Consider the following 13,281-nt stretch of genomic DNA (forward strand, 5'->3'; position numbering starts at 1 on the left):
CTACCTCAGTTCAAGAAACTGTTTATGACAGTTCTTCACCATTTAACCAAGATATGAAATAACTTCTTTTTTTAGTTAGGAAAAAAAGAACCACCATTGCAACCAACCTACTATTTTGTTTGATTCTCTGTGATTTCCTACCGTAATATTGTATTTGGGCTACATTATTTCCTAGATGTTTCACCTCTTTGCCCTTTTTACAATTACTTTAAATGTCCTTTTTTGTGTAAAGGAGTGCTTGTACTATAGATTGATATCCATCAGGATTTGCAATCTACAACAAAAGGGTAGAGCAGTAACAATACAAACATATGGCAACCAGATGCCAGCCAAGCATGAAGGCAGGAAAAGGTGATATGGGGCAACTCACTGCAGCTCAGCAAGGAACAGGAGAAAACAAACGCAGGGAGATTTTCTAGGTGCTTCTGAACTCTTAGAAAGTTACTATGTGCCCTGTGTTATCTCAACTATGTACATCCTACAGTCTCCAAAGTCTGTCTGAAGTTTTTGATAAGAGTAAGGCAGGAGATTGTAATTGAATACATCTATTTTTCCTACACTGAGATTCTATCCCTGTGTCACTCTCCTTTGCACCAAACAAATAAGACAATATTTCCCAAAGTCTGAGAAGTGTCTGAGCTATGAAGTGTCAGGAAGACACAAAGGGCTGATGCAGGATTCAGAAGTATTCAGACATGATAAAGCATGAGGTTTATGTAGAAAATGAGGACAAAAGAGGATAATAAAGTGAAAAGAGTCTTGAAATGTTCTAGTTTTACAGTCAGGAAAGACTTGTGTTTGGAACTTGTAATGGTTATCTAGAAACAGGAAAGAGTAAAATCTGAAGGATTCAGAAGTATTCAGACATGATAAAATGTGAGGTTTATGTAGGAAATGAGGACAAAATAGGATGATAAAGTTAAAAGAGTCTTGAAAGGTTCTAGTTTTAGAGTCAGGAAAGATGATACACCATCATTAAGATATAGTGTTTGGAACTTGTAATGGTTATCTAGAAACAGGAAAGAGTAAAATCCTAATTATGTTGGTGTTGATGAATATTTTCCTCTATAACTTGGTGCAAAGAATATCAGAGGGGTTTAAGTCTTTTTTGTATATAAAATATCATTTTAATAAATAAATGGAGTTAATTTTTAGGTTCTCCATTTACAATTTAAGATTAGAAAGTGTAAAAATATCAGATTAATAATTCATTATTATAGAAACATCCTGTTCTACCTCCAGCAGAAGAGGCTGGGTTTGGAAGGGTATAAGTTTCTTCATGAGGGGAAGCAGAGGGGCAGGCACTGCTCCCCCTTTTCTGTGGTGACCAGGGACAGGATCTAAAGGAAGGGCATGAAGCTGGACTTAGTTCAGTAAGATGGAAGGTTTGAATTCAAATGTGTGCTGCTCTGCCCCAGAGTTCCTGAGCAGTCACTTAAAATCATGTCTCTGTAGGTATTTCCAATATGTACACCTTGCAGTCTTCCAAATACACTTGTATTTCTCATTCTGCTGCTGATCAATATGTATAGTTACACATGTAAGTGTCAGCCACTTATAATTTATGCTTTAAAAATTATTCACTATAATTTACTTAATGGAGCTGTATGTGGAGTCAGCACTTCAAACCTCTGTTTAATCTGAAATCCCCATTGTTAGTCCAAGCTCATATATACATATTTCACAGCCAATGAAAAGTATATTTGGAGCTGGATAGTGCAGTGATGTTAAGCCCTGTTGATTTAATGTCAGCTGAGAATCTAACTTGTGCTTTGTATTTATCATTACTAAGCCTTTTGCAATCAAAGACAGTTCTGTGGGTGCAGTTTTAAATGCATTTTTAATAGGTGATTTAGAACCAACTGTTTAAAATGCAGTTGTTTTGCATTTCCCTTTGCATTTCCAATCCAACCCAGCCTATTCTTAGCCACAGAACCACAGAATAAGCTGGGTTGGAAGGGACCCACAAGGATCATGGAGTCCAACTCCCAGCCCTGCACAGGACACCCCAAGAGTCACAGCATGAGCCAGTTGCTCGCCCATCCCATGATGTGTTTATCCAGCTGTGTGCTGGACATTTTGACCAGAAGGGCTCTATGAGAGACAGTATTGAAAGATTAACTGAAATGTAAAAAGCTGCCTCAAGTTTTGGCACAGTATCCCACCACTCATCACTGGTCAGCCTGGTTTTGTCCCTTTCCCCCTTCCAAACTCGTGTAAAGCTCTGTGACAAGTAGCATCTGTTGGTCTACTTAAAGTTTTCAAGACTAAGGAAATTTAAATTCTCTTTAAAGCAGATAAAAATGGGTTTGTAATTTCCCTGTGGTGGCATTCAGGGAGTTTATTCCATTGTGATAACTCATCACAAGTTGGATGGCACTGCTCAACCGTGTGTGACTCAGGGCACAGACACAGGATGTGGCCAGGGTCAGCACAAAGATGAGTGTAAGCCTAAAAATTGTCTTCAGAGCATAGAGCAGTGACATTAATTAAATAAATGAAAAGTACAGGGGGTATTCAGTATTTGCTGTAAGAGTGAGGTCTTCATACAAACTGAGAAAATTCTTTAAATTAGGGTACGTGGCTAAAGTAATTAGGTTTTGAGATAATGAGACCTTGATCAGAAACTGCAGGTAATACCACTCAATGCAATGATGCTCTTGTTCTGCTGCAGAAAATATTGTTTTAAAACAACAAAGAATAGGTATGCTTACTACTCTGTATGATGAATTTATTTTTGTTTTTTATTTGAATTACCTGACACCCATTGGAGTGAATGAACACTGTGACTTTTTATTCTTTTTTTTTACATATATGAGATATCAATTTTCAGTTTTTAATTGTCTAAGTCTGGTTCAACTTCAGGGGAGTTCCTCCAGATGTGCTTCATGGTAATACATAATATTTGTGCCATTTGCCTATGTAAAATTGCAAGTCTTTCACAATTAACTCCTCCTGCTAAATGATGTGGCCAATCAGCAAACTGCAAGCAGCTGTAATATAAATTTGAGGGCTGCATTATCAAATTATCAGCACATTAAAGTCATTATCAGTTAATTTTAAAGTAATCTGCCAAAAAGACATGCAGTTACCTCAGAGGAATGAAGAAGCATATTAAAACTGGCAAGCAAACCCATCAGCAAAGCTGGAGATAATCAATCTTGAAGGAGTTTAACAAATGGCTACACCATAAAATGGATGCTGTCATGAGCTGTAAACTTCTTGGTGATGACTGTAGAAGGACAAGAAAAAGTAAATTTAATTCACAGTTATGATCTAAGAATATAAGAAAGAATCAGGTGACGAAGAATAGCTTTCATACATTTTGTGTTGGTTATTACTTTTAAAGAATAACTCGGTGGAAAAACATTATTCTGAAATACAAAATATGCTGAACCAATCTCTAAGAGGATTTTAGGGGGAAAAGAAATAAATCTTCAGCTCTCTCAAGATAACTGTATTTTCATTTTCAAATCCAAATTATTAGATTTTCAGCATTTTTACACATATTGTAGTTTTCACCTTTGTAAATCTTTTGGGTGCTCCAAAACCACAGCACCAAACAGAGAAATCTAGTTTGATATTAAACTCCATAAAAACAAAACCAGCCAAAAAAAATTCAGGCCACTTCAAAGAAACACTGTTCAATGAAACAAGAAAGATGAGGCCAAACCAACCTGAAAGTGGCATGCTGCAATGCTGGGTTCCTGATGGCAGCAGGGAGCACTTCAGGGTTAAAAATGAAACTTGCCAAGCTGGTGATGTAGAAACTGCATTTTCAGTTGAAAACAAACTTTCTCACAGCAGGATAGTGAGAAAATGCTGTGAGATTATCAGCCCATCAGAAAGGGAATGACAGACACCAAGCAAAGGGGGTGGCAGTCTTTCCAAAGTCCCCAGGGTGCAGCAAACCTCAGCTCCACAGACTGTCCTGTAGCAGGAGGAGCTGGGGCAAATCTCCATCTACACCAGCTGCATTTCTTGAGGATGTTCACTTTTGTGGTCATATTCTTCATTGTGAGGTTTGGTAGGATGTCATAATGTTTAATTGCATTTTGGCCTTAGCATTTTATATTTCTTAATTCCTTTTCATTCTGTGTGGTGCAACCTTCATTGTTTTAATTAAATTCAGCTTCGAAAGCCATTGGTAAGAGAGACTGGGAACATTCTAGCAATTTGTTTTTTGTAGATGGTCTCTGATTTATGCTTTTCTTAGTATCATGTAACTCCTCTGTCCTAAAGTCTTATTACGGTCATCTCACTATGGCTTTGTTATTATTTTAATTAGTATCAGGGCCAAGAAGTTAAAAGATAAGGAAAAACCCCAATCTAAGAGATCAAGTGTTCTTCAAGCCCATGAGAAATACCCAACTCACGGGATGCAAACCAAGGTATAAATAACTAAAGCATAAATCAGAACTGAGCTTTTTTGGATCTCGTCTCTCACCTTAGCTCCAGTGAAGCCATTGGAGTTACTGAGTTAAGACAGTAGCAGGCTTAATGATTAATATATAATTACTTTTTATTAAATATATGAGTTTTTGAAATGTAACAGTGTCTTAATCTACCTTCATCTGTTACTTCTTTCAAAAAAGAAATTGATGAGATTGTTAGACTCATTTGAACTTGTTTTTTAAAAGATTTATCAATAAAAAATCCCAATATTTTTAATCATTTTTCCACCTGAGGTAAATATAGACAGATTCAAGTATTTAGTAAAAAACCTCGTCCTTAGTGAGAGTTTTGCATTATATATATAAAAATATAGTATGTATTCTCTGTTCTTAAAATTTTATTGCAATCAAGGAATGAAAAACCTCAAAACCCTCAAATGCAAACTCAAATACTTTAGAATTAAACTTTTAATTCAAATTCAAATAGATTCTGTTTTTCTTTTTTAATGTTTTCACAAAAAATTCAATGTTTATAAATCATCAATATGAGGAAAAAATATAGTCAAGAGGATTGCTTTTCACTAGTGAATTTCAATATGTATAAATCATCAATATGAGGAAAAATATAGTCAAGAGGATTGCTTTTCACTAGTGAACGTAACAGTATAGAAAAATCCAGTTATTTGCCCATATTTTAAAACTTCCTTTAACATGTTTTATCTTTATGTAGTCTGGTGATGTTGGGCATAAGAAACCAAGAAAAATGGAAAAAAGTTGGGTAGAGCCAGATAAATTAGGATTTTTTTTATTTAGTCCTAAATGTCTTCATGTAAATAAAACAAAACAAAAAACCCAAAGAAACAAAAAAAAAAAAACCACCCAAAACCAAAAAAGCCAAACAAGCCTGTGTTCTTCAAACTGAAGAAAAGCTAAAGAAGTTCTTCACCAGTTTGGTTTGGCCCAAAGCAGGAACGCAGCCTCACTAAGTGTTTCACCCATTTCCATGGATAGGGAATGGAAATTCCGCAGCCTAGAGATATCCCAAAGAGTGATTCTCTTCTGCAATACTGGTGAGGGTAGAGATGGAATGAGTCATTGCAGCCATGGGATTTCCATCAAAATCTGACAGCAGGAGAAGGAGGAGCAATGTAGGGAGTGAGCCTGGGCTGGAAGTGGACCAGGCAGAAGCTGGGGCTGTGGGAGAAATAAAGAATTCAGCAGAGGCTCAGGGACATTTCCAGCAAAAGGAGAAGTGGCAGAGGGACAGAAGGAAATGCTGCAGTGCCAGCTATTAACACCAATGTGAGTTGTCCAGAGGGTGTGTAGAAAATACATGGTGGTGTCTTATCCATGTGGGTGACATTTCCCTGTGTCTCTCTTTAAGAGGTTTATTTTTAAGGCACTGTCCTTGTGTGGTGCATTACCAATGTTAATGAATATTGATCTCATCTAAATTGCCCAGGGAGAGCAATGCTGCTCTGGAGCAGCCTTCTGCTTTGCTTAGCAGGCTTAGGAAAAGATCTGTCATGGGCAATAATGAACATTGCAGGGGAAACAAAAAGGAACAGGTGCCTAAAAGGCACAGAACATGTGCTTGATTAGAAATGGACAGTTTAAGTAGAAAACAAGTAGATAAACTCAAATACATGGAATAGCTGATAAAAGATAAGCAAACTCTACATGTTTTCTTAACAGAAGAAGATATATTTTTTTCTTTTCCACGAGAAGAGGTTGAATTTTGTTTTAAAGCAATGATCAATTTATTACAGACTTTCCAGAGAAGTTCTCTAAGATCCTATAAAGCAGCAGCCAACCGTGATGCACAATTGCAACAGTGTAAATTATTGAATTGCATCTGTCTCTCAGAAAGCTGCAAACATTGACATTTTCTTGCCTTCCAGTTATAATTAAAGGACAAAGTGACATGTGATATGGCACTGATCTAGTAGCTGGAAAGTCCTGCTCTGAGGAGTTTTTGTATTGCTGCAGATAAAGAGCACTCTCCATAGAAGTAAGAACAACTTGATCTTTTCATTTAGCTGTGATTATTGCAAATTTCTTCCCATGATCTTCAGTTTGTGGATGATCATTGTAACACTCCCAATTTCCTACAAGTGCCTTACCAGCACTTTCTGAAAATTAAATATTTAGCTAGAGTTTCAGCTTTCATTACTTTCAGAAAATTCCTTTTTTGTTGCATCCATCTTGTGCGTGAATGGAAATAGTTTGTGTACTACATTACATGCACATTAGATTTTGTAATGTCATTTTGTACATTTGCTGAGGACTATGCAAATCTCTAAGCTCTTATTTTATATACATAACTTCCTGTAGCTACACTCATAAAATCATGCCATGGATGAATTACTTTATTTGATTTCAGTAAATGAAGAGACTATTTATTACCATATATTTTATTAAGGCGTAATACCCAGACCAAAACAGGGAAGGGATATTCACTTCTAACCTTCTAAATATTTTCACAATGTTACCTTTCCCATAATAAGTCATTGAAATAACTTGGGGCAGAACATGTTTCTTTGTGAGCTCAGTATTTCTAAGCTAAGCTTGAATTCTGCATGAGTATTCAAATATAGCAGCAATATAGCCATACTGGGTCATAATATCCAATTGAAAGAGAATAAAAAAAGGTGAAAGTGTAGTAAGTAAAATAAAATATTTTTAGACTGTTGAGAGATTTGCAAGTGATCTCAGAATAAATGCATATTTGTCCAAAGGAGTGTTCATTCAGTATGGAAATGTTGCACAGAAACCATTCTGTTTCTTACCTCTGTCTTGCCATAAAACTGGAAATGTACTACAGACACAGAAAGTCCCAGATTTGTAGAGACCTGTCAAAATCCTTTCTAGACACATTTAATGTGTGCAGTTTGGAGCTGCCAGGAGCTGCTTACATTTCTCTAATGCACAGAAGCTCCCTAGGAAGCCAGATTTCTGTGACCTGCTTTTGTAACCTATTTGGCTGTACTTTGAGGGGATTCTTTTCACCATGCAGAGTCTCAAACCTGCATTTTCTAGATTAAAATTCTATTTTGCATAATTTGAACCTTTTTAGTAGTGTTCCTAGGAAGGTTTTCAGCAAGGACAGGAACAGCAGTACATGTGTTGGCACTCAAGAAATCACCAGAGGAAAAATCTAAAAGTAAGGTAGCAATGGCTGAAAACCTAAGGCTGTAATCAGTTCTCCTCTTGTGCCCTGCTGCTGCTGATGCCATGGGGATTTTCATGTGCATCATGTTGAGAATGCACTTCATAGATCTTCTGTCTAAAAGTCAAGGTTTATTAGTATGGAATAATTAAATGAATGCAAGAGGGAAGTATCTGATTAGTGATATGAAACTAGAAATCACAGTCTGGCTCACAGAAAGTGTATGGGTGTGAGCAGCTCCTCTTGAAGGCAGAGAGGTCAGGGCATTCAATGGAATTTCACTGGGGGGAGAATTAATTAGTACTCCCAGTTTCCTCTGTCTAAATAAGTGCTATTATGAGAATGTTTGTCTTTGAGAAAATGTTACCTCAGTTGTTTTCACTTGATAGACAACTATTCTATCAGAAGCACGTTTGTGTCTAGAGAGAAACGCTTCTAAATCAAATAATTGGTCACAAGGATTTGATTTTCTTTATTTCAATACCAGTGTGCTCTCAGCTCAAGGAGCAGATGCCAGGATGATTCTCAGCCCTTGCAGACAGCACCTGTGGATGTGTGTACTTGGGAGGTGAGGGTGGAGGGGGTGTGCAGATGTGTTTGCAATGCCATGCCCTGAACAAGCCAGCTCCAGTCCTCACTGGTGTCAGCACTGCTGGAAGAGAAACCACCTTCATTCTGGTGTGGATCTTGCAAAAAAACCTGCAGGATTTGCAGAGGTGCACTGGCCCTTGCCCAGTCAGTTCAGTGCCATAGAATCCCACTCCTCTGTGCTCAGTGCCATGCACACACCCACTGAGACCAGAGCAAAAATCTCTTCCCACACATGTTTGCATTCCACCCACCTCACAACTGCACTTTTTCAGGATGATCAGAATACTTACTGCATCCTCTAGGCCCTGTTTTCCAACAGTTTTAGTTGAATACAAATGAGCCACTGATGTGGCTGCCCTTGGTGTTGATTAGAGAATGGTGAGCAGCCCTCGTGGTTGGGGCAGGGCAGCAGGAGAGTGTAAGGCACAAAAATCCCAGCCTGGAGCATAATTTGGTCTGAAAGGAATAAACCCTAGAGGTCTTAATGGTACCTGGAATGGGCAAAACAAGGAATGCAAGGAATTCAGTCCCTAGTGAATTGAATCCTGGGTCAGCTCCCCTCTCCTCCCAAATGTATATTTAGAGACATCTCTGCGCACATAATTGTGTGTGCATATGCTTCTGAAAAAAAGCATTTTGAGAGTACAGAAAGACAGAAGATATGGAAAGACCATATCAACTACACTTCGAGCATATTTTTAGTCCAGGCTGCAGCACATGGGCAGCCCTCCAACACTGTTATTCTGCACAATGTTGGCACACCTCTGTAAAGGTGATTAATACTTTGGCTGTCCTGATGACCTCTTGCTGCTATTAGCAGCAAAGTAGGTCTTTGATACCTCTTAAGTTATGAGCAGGAAAAGCGAAAAATTCATTAAAGAAAAAAAGAAAAAAAAAAGTAACATTTTATTTTGGAGCTGTTGCTAGATTTCTATTTGTGCTGGCTGCAACAGATTTTTGCAATTTCTACTGATCATCTGTGGTGATTACACTAGAAGACAGATACTCCTCTGGCATCATAAATTCAAATAGCATTATTTTCATCTCCCTAATACCTATCCTCCTGTCTATTCCCATTGACTTATGCACAGAATCAGCTTTTTGTGCCAGATTGTCTTTTACAGGGTGACAGTGGTAACTAAAATTCAATGTAACATAACAATTTTGAAGAATTGATACTCCAATTAAATTAAAACAGAAGCAGTTTATGACTTTTTCTGATTATAAACTGAGCTGAAATGAATGCATTGACATCATTTACATTAGGAGAGATTTTGGCCTTGATTTGCAATCCTGGAAAGAAATGTGGCACTATAATGTTCTTCCTCCTTGCAGTGACAGGAGCTTTCACAATAAAAATCTATTTTAATTTATGACTTGCCATAAAAGACAGTGCATGACAGGGTTCTCTGGTACCACAGTCACTTGCCAGGGACAGAGCAACTATTCATTATGCCTTCTATTGTGGAGTCACTTATCATGTTTCTTACCCCACTGGTCTATCTCATTATTCTCCAGGAAAGCCATTTTAGGAACTGCCAGCAGCTTAAATTATAAATGGGTTTGTGCCACTTTTGGTTGTGAGCAAGGAGACAGACTTTTGTGGATTAGGAACATGGGGTTGTGCTACTCAGTAATGTGATGTGACATTGTGGCTCATCCAAACAATAAAATATCCCTCTGAGTAGAAATATGAAGTGGCATCTTTATATGTATTTGTTTCCTCAGATGAATTCATGCAGCCAGAAAGACATAACCAAATAATCTGGATCTGTAAAGTGTCTTAGCATTTCATTTCATTTCATTTCATTATTTAATTTCTTTCCTTTTTCTTTTTTTTTTTTTTTTTTCTTTTGGTGAATTACAGAAAAGGTCTTGTTCATGTTGCAGAAAATTCAGGCTTGGAAAGTCCTATGGATTACAGTTCAGCTCAGGATGAAAATGAGGAATTATCATTGCACAGCAAAGGGAACTGGAGTGCTGCACTGGAGTGAGTGGCATTATTCTGAATTAGCAGCATAAGTGTGATGAGAAAACCAGACAAAACCACCAATTTTCCTTTCCATAGGGAAATGATGGGAAAGATAGCTGGGAAACTTTTCTTAAACCTTCTAAATTACGGCACTTTCATAATTAATTGCTTCCTATTATTGCTTTTGGGTGCTTTCTGCACTTTTTCCCTGCTAGATGTGGGAAGGCACTGCTCCCAAGAGCTGCACAGACACAATTTTACTTCCAAAGGAACACCTGAGCTACAAGCAAAGGCCAGTGTCACTGTGGCTTGAGCAGAAATGGATGTGGTGCAAGGGGAAGAAAAGCAAAGTGGGCGTAAAGAGAAGAGTGCTGGGCGTGCAATGAGCCTGCCATGGCAGCTGGTGCCACACCTGGGCAGTGTCCCTTGGGACTGCAGTCCCTGTGGTGCTGCTGTCCCCTCCTGTCCGTGTAAAAGCATCCCCCAGTCCCTCCTGCCCCTGCCATGATGGAGGGGGTGATGTGCTGGGGGAAGGTGGCTCAGAGCAGCAGCAGGCAGCACGGGTGAGGATGGCAGGGTTTTGCTCTGAGACAGGCACTGACACTTGCAGACAGGCTGGACTGCAGGCTGACGTTGAAAGGAGCACTTCAGAGACTGTGAAATGATGTCTGCCAGTACTGGGGGAAGGCAGGCTGCTCTTGTGTGAAAAACACACATTTTGTGTGGGGTTGTCAAGAGGTGCCCAGAACAAACATCCTTCTGCTGGGAGTGGACATGGAACTTTCTGGACAGAGGAGAGTGGCACCAAGTACTGAAACTACAGCAAGATTTTAATGCACTTTTTTGTGTCTGACTGGGGAGATCTCGGAGTCTGGCTGCAGGTCCATGGTAGCTTTCAAGACCTCAGCCTCAGAGAAAAAAAAAATTATGTATTGACTCTTTTTAGCACAAACCCAGAGCTGTTTGCCTTTCTGTTCCCTTAGCAGTGTGGTGAGCATCAGGATTGCTCTCTGTAGGTGCACTGGGATTGTCCTAAAGCACCAGGAGCTCAGACCCACTGGGCCAGTCCACTGCTGTCCTGGGGCTGCTCTCTGCAAGGCCCTTCCTGTGCACCACAGGCTGCATTCTCTGCTCCACACTGCTGAAGAAATCTGGGTGTAATCTGGGATATTTCCTTCACCCGGTGCTTACAGTGTGTTCTGTGTTCTCCCAGCAGATGTGGATAGCAGTCAATACTGAAGCTACAGCAAGATTTTAATGCACTTTTTGGTCTCTGACTGGGGACATCTCGGAGTCTGGCTGCAGGTCCATGGCAGCTTTCAAGATCTCAGCCTCAGAGAAAAAATTTAGATGTATTGACTCTTTTTAGCACAAACCCAGAGCTGTTTGCCTTTCTGTTCCCTTAGCAGTGTGGTGAGCATCAGGATTGCTCTCTGTAGGTGCACTGGGATTGTCCTAAAGCACCACAAGCTCAGACCCACTGGGCCAGTCCACTGCTGTCCTGGGGCTGCTCTCTGCAAGGCCCTTCCTGTGCACCACAGGCTGCATTCTCTGCTCCACACTGCTGAAGAAATCTGGGTGTAATCTGGGATATTTCCTTCACCCGGTGCTTACAGTGTGTTCTGTGTTCTCCCAGCAGATGTGGATAGCAGTCATGAAGAGCTGCCTGCAGCTCAGAGGGCAGTGCATGAGCTTGCTTTCCTTCAGATGTCCAGTGTAAAAAGACCAGGCGGTCAGTCTTCTAATTTCACAGGGATCTGGTTGAAAAAGTGGACAGCTTTTGGGCAGTATCTTTTATTAATGACTACAGCATGCTTGATTGACTGCACTAGGAAACTATTGATGTTGTCTTTCCTCTTTCCTTCCTAGCTGTCTGGTTTTGGCTCCTGGTGGACTCTCCTGGCCCAAGAGATCCACTGGACTGTACTCATATATCCATTTTAATGGGTAGTCTTTGCACAAACCCACCTCTGAACTCCATCAGCAAACTATGCTACCAAATAGAGAAGGTGAAAATATTAAGAAACTCATAGGTCCTCTTTTCTGTGCTTCCTTAAGAGCCTGTGCTAACCCTGGGAGCTGGAAAAGTGCCTGCCTGCAATGTCAAATATCCACACGGTGGTAGAAGACATGTTTTGAGGCAAGAGCTTGGGTTATGGCTCTGAAATCTTAGCATGACCTTCCTCTCTCCTCAGATTTATAGATTGCAGCTCTGGTGAAGGCAGTGTGGTTGCAATGCTAAAGACTCTCAAAAAAGCTTTTAGCAGCTTGAATTCTGCAGCCAATTTATTCCTGAGTTGAGCCCTGAGTTAGTAACAAAGAAAAAAAAAATAATGGCTGATTGAGTGAACATATTGGGCTGTACAAGTGACTTAATTTTCATCACACTTCACTAATGGCAAAATTACATGTTGGAGGTACAAACAGCCTGGGGAAAAAGGAGTGTCTTTTTCTAATGTTGCTCTTAGAAAGTTATTCTGGGACTCTCTGCACATTGAAAACTGATTACATTTCAGCATGGTACCACAAGCTGTCCTGATTGCAAATTCATACATTTCCCCTACACAAAACAAATAAAGACTCCTACTTTCACAGTTGTTGAGATTCCAGGCATTTTGCCCACTCCTGCTCCACACTATGAAGCAAAACACTTCAGCTCTTCCAGCAGTGAGAGATGCCAGGCCAGTCTGTGTGCTTCAGTGTTTTCTTTATCTGTTTTTCCTCCTGAGAAACGTTTGTTATGAAATCATTGGAATAGAGTCCAGGAGACTGATTTGAAATTTTAGCTATGTCACAGGCTTGTCTAGGAATTTTCAGAGAAATTTTGGTCCCTGAGTTTGTCTTCTGTCTCTTTGGTAGAGCTGTTGGAGACTTTAGGACTAATTTTATTTTAAACTGCTGTCTTATTAATTTTTCAATGACAGCTGTTAGTAATTTTGATATACTAACTAATTTTCTAGACTTTCAAAACTGAAAAGAATGTGAGTTTTTTAATTCTTTGGGAAATTCTGACAGCACTCACATTTGCAAATGCCAAAGGACCAGAGGATGTCCGTGTTCCCTGGAAATCTACTGACTGTTAATATTTTGCAATGTGGTTTTGCTTATGTTTTTTGCAGTTTTAAGCAAGACAGTGTTAGGTAGCTGGCACATAC

Source organism: Passer montanus, unplaced genomic scaffold (assembly GCF_014805655.1).
Source record: "Passer montanus isolate IOZ18808 unplaced genomic scaffold, ASM1480565v1 scaffold1, whole genome shotgun sequence".
NCBI classification, from domain to species: domain Eukaryota; kingdom Metazoa; phylum Chordata; class Aves; order Passeriformes; family Passeridae; genus Passer; species Passer montanus.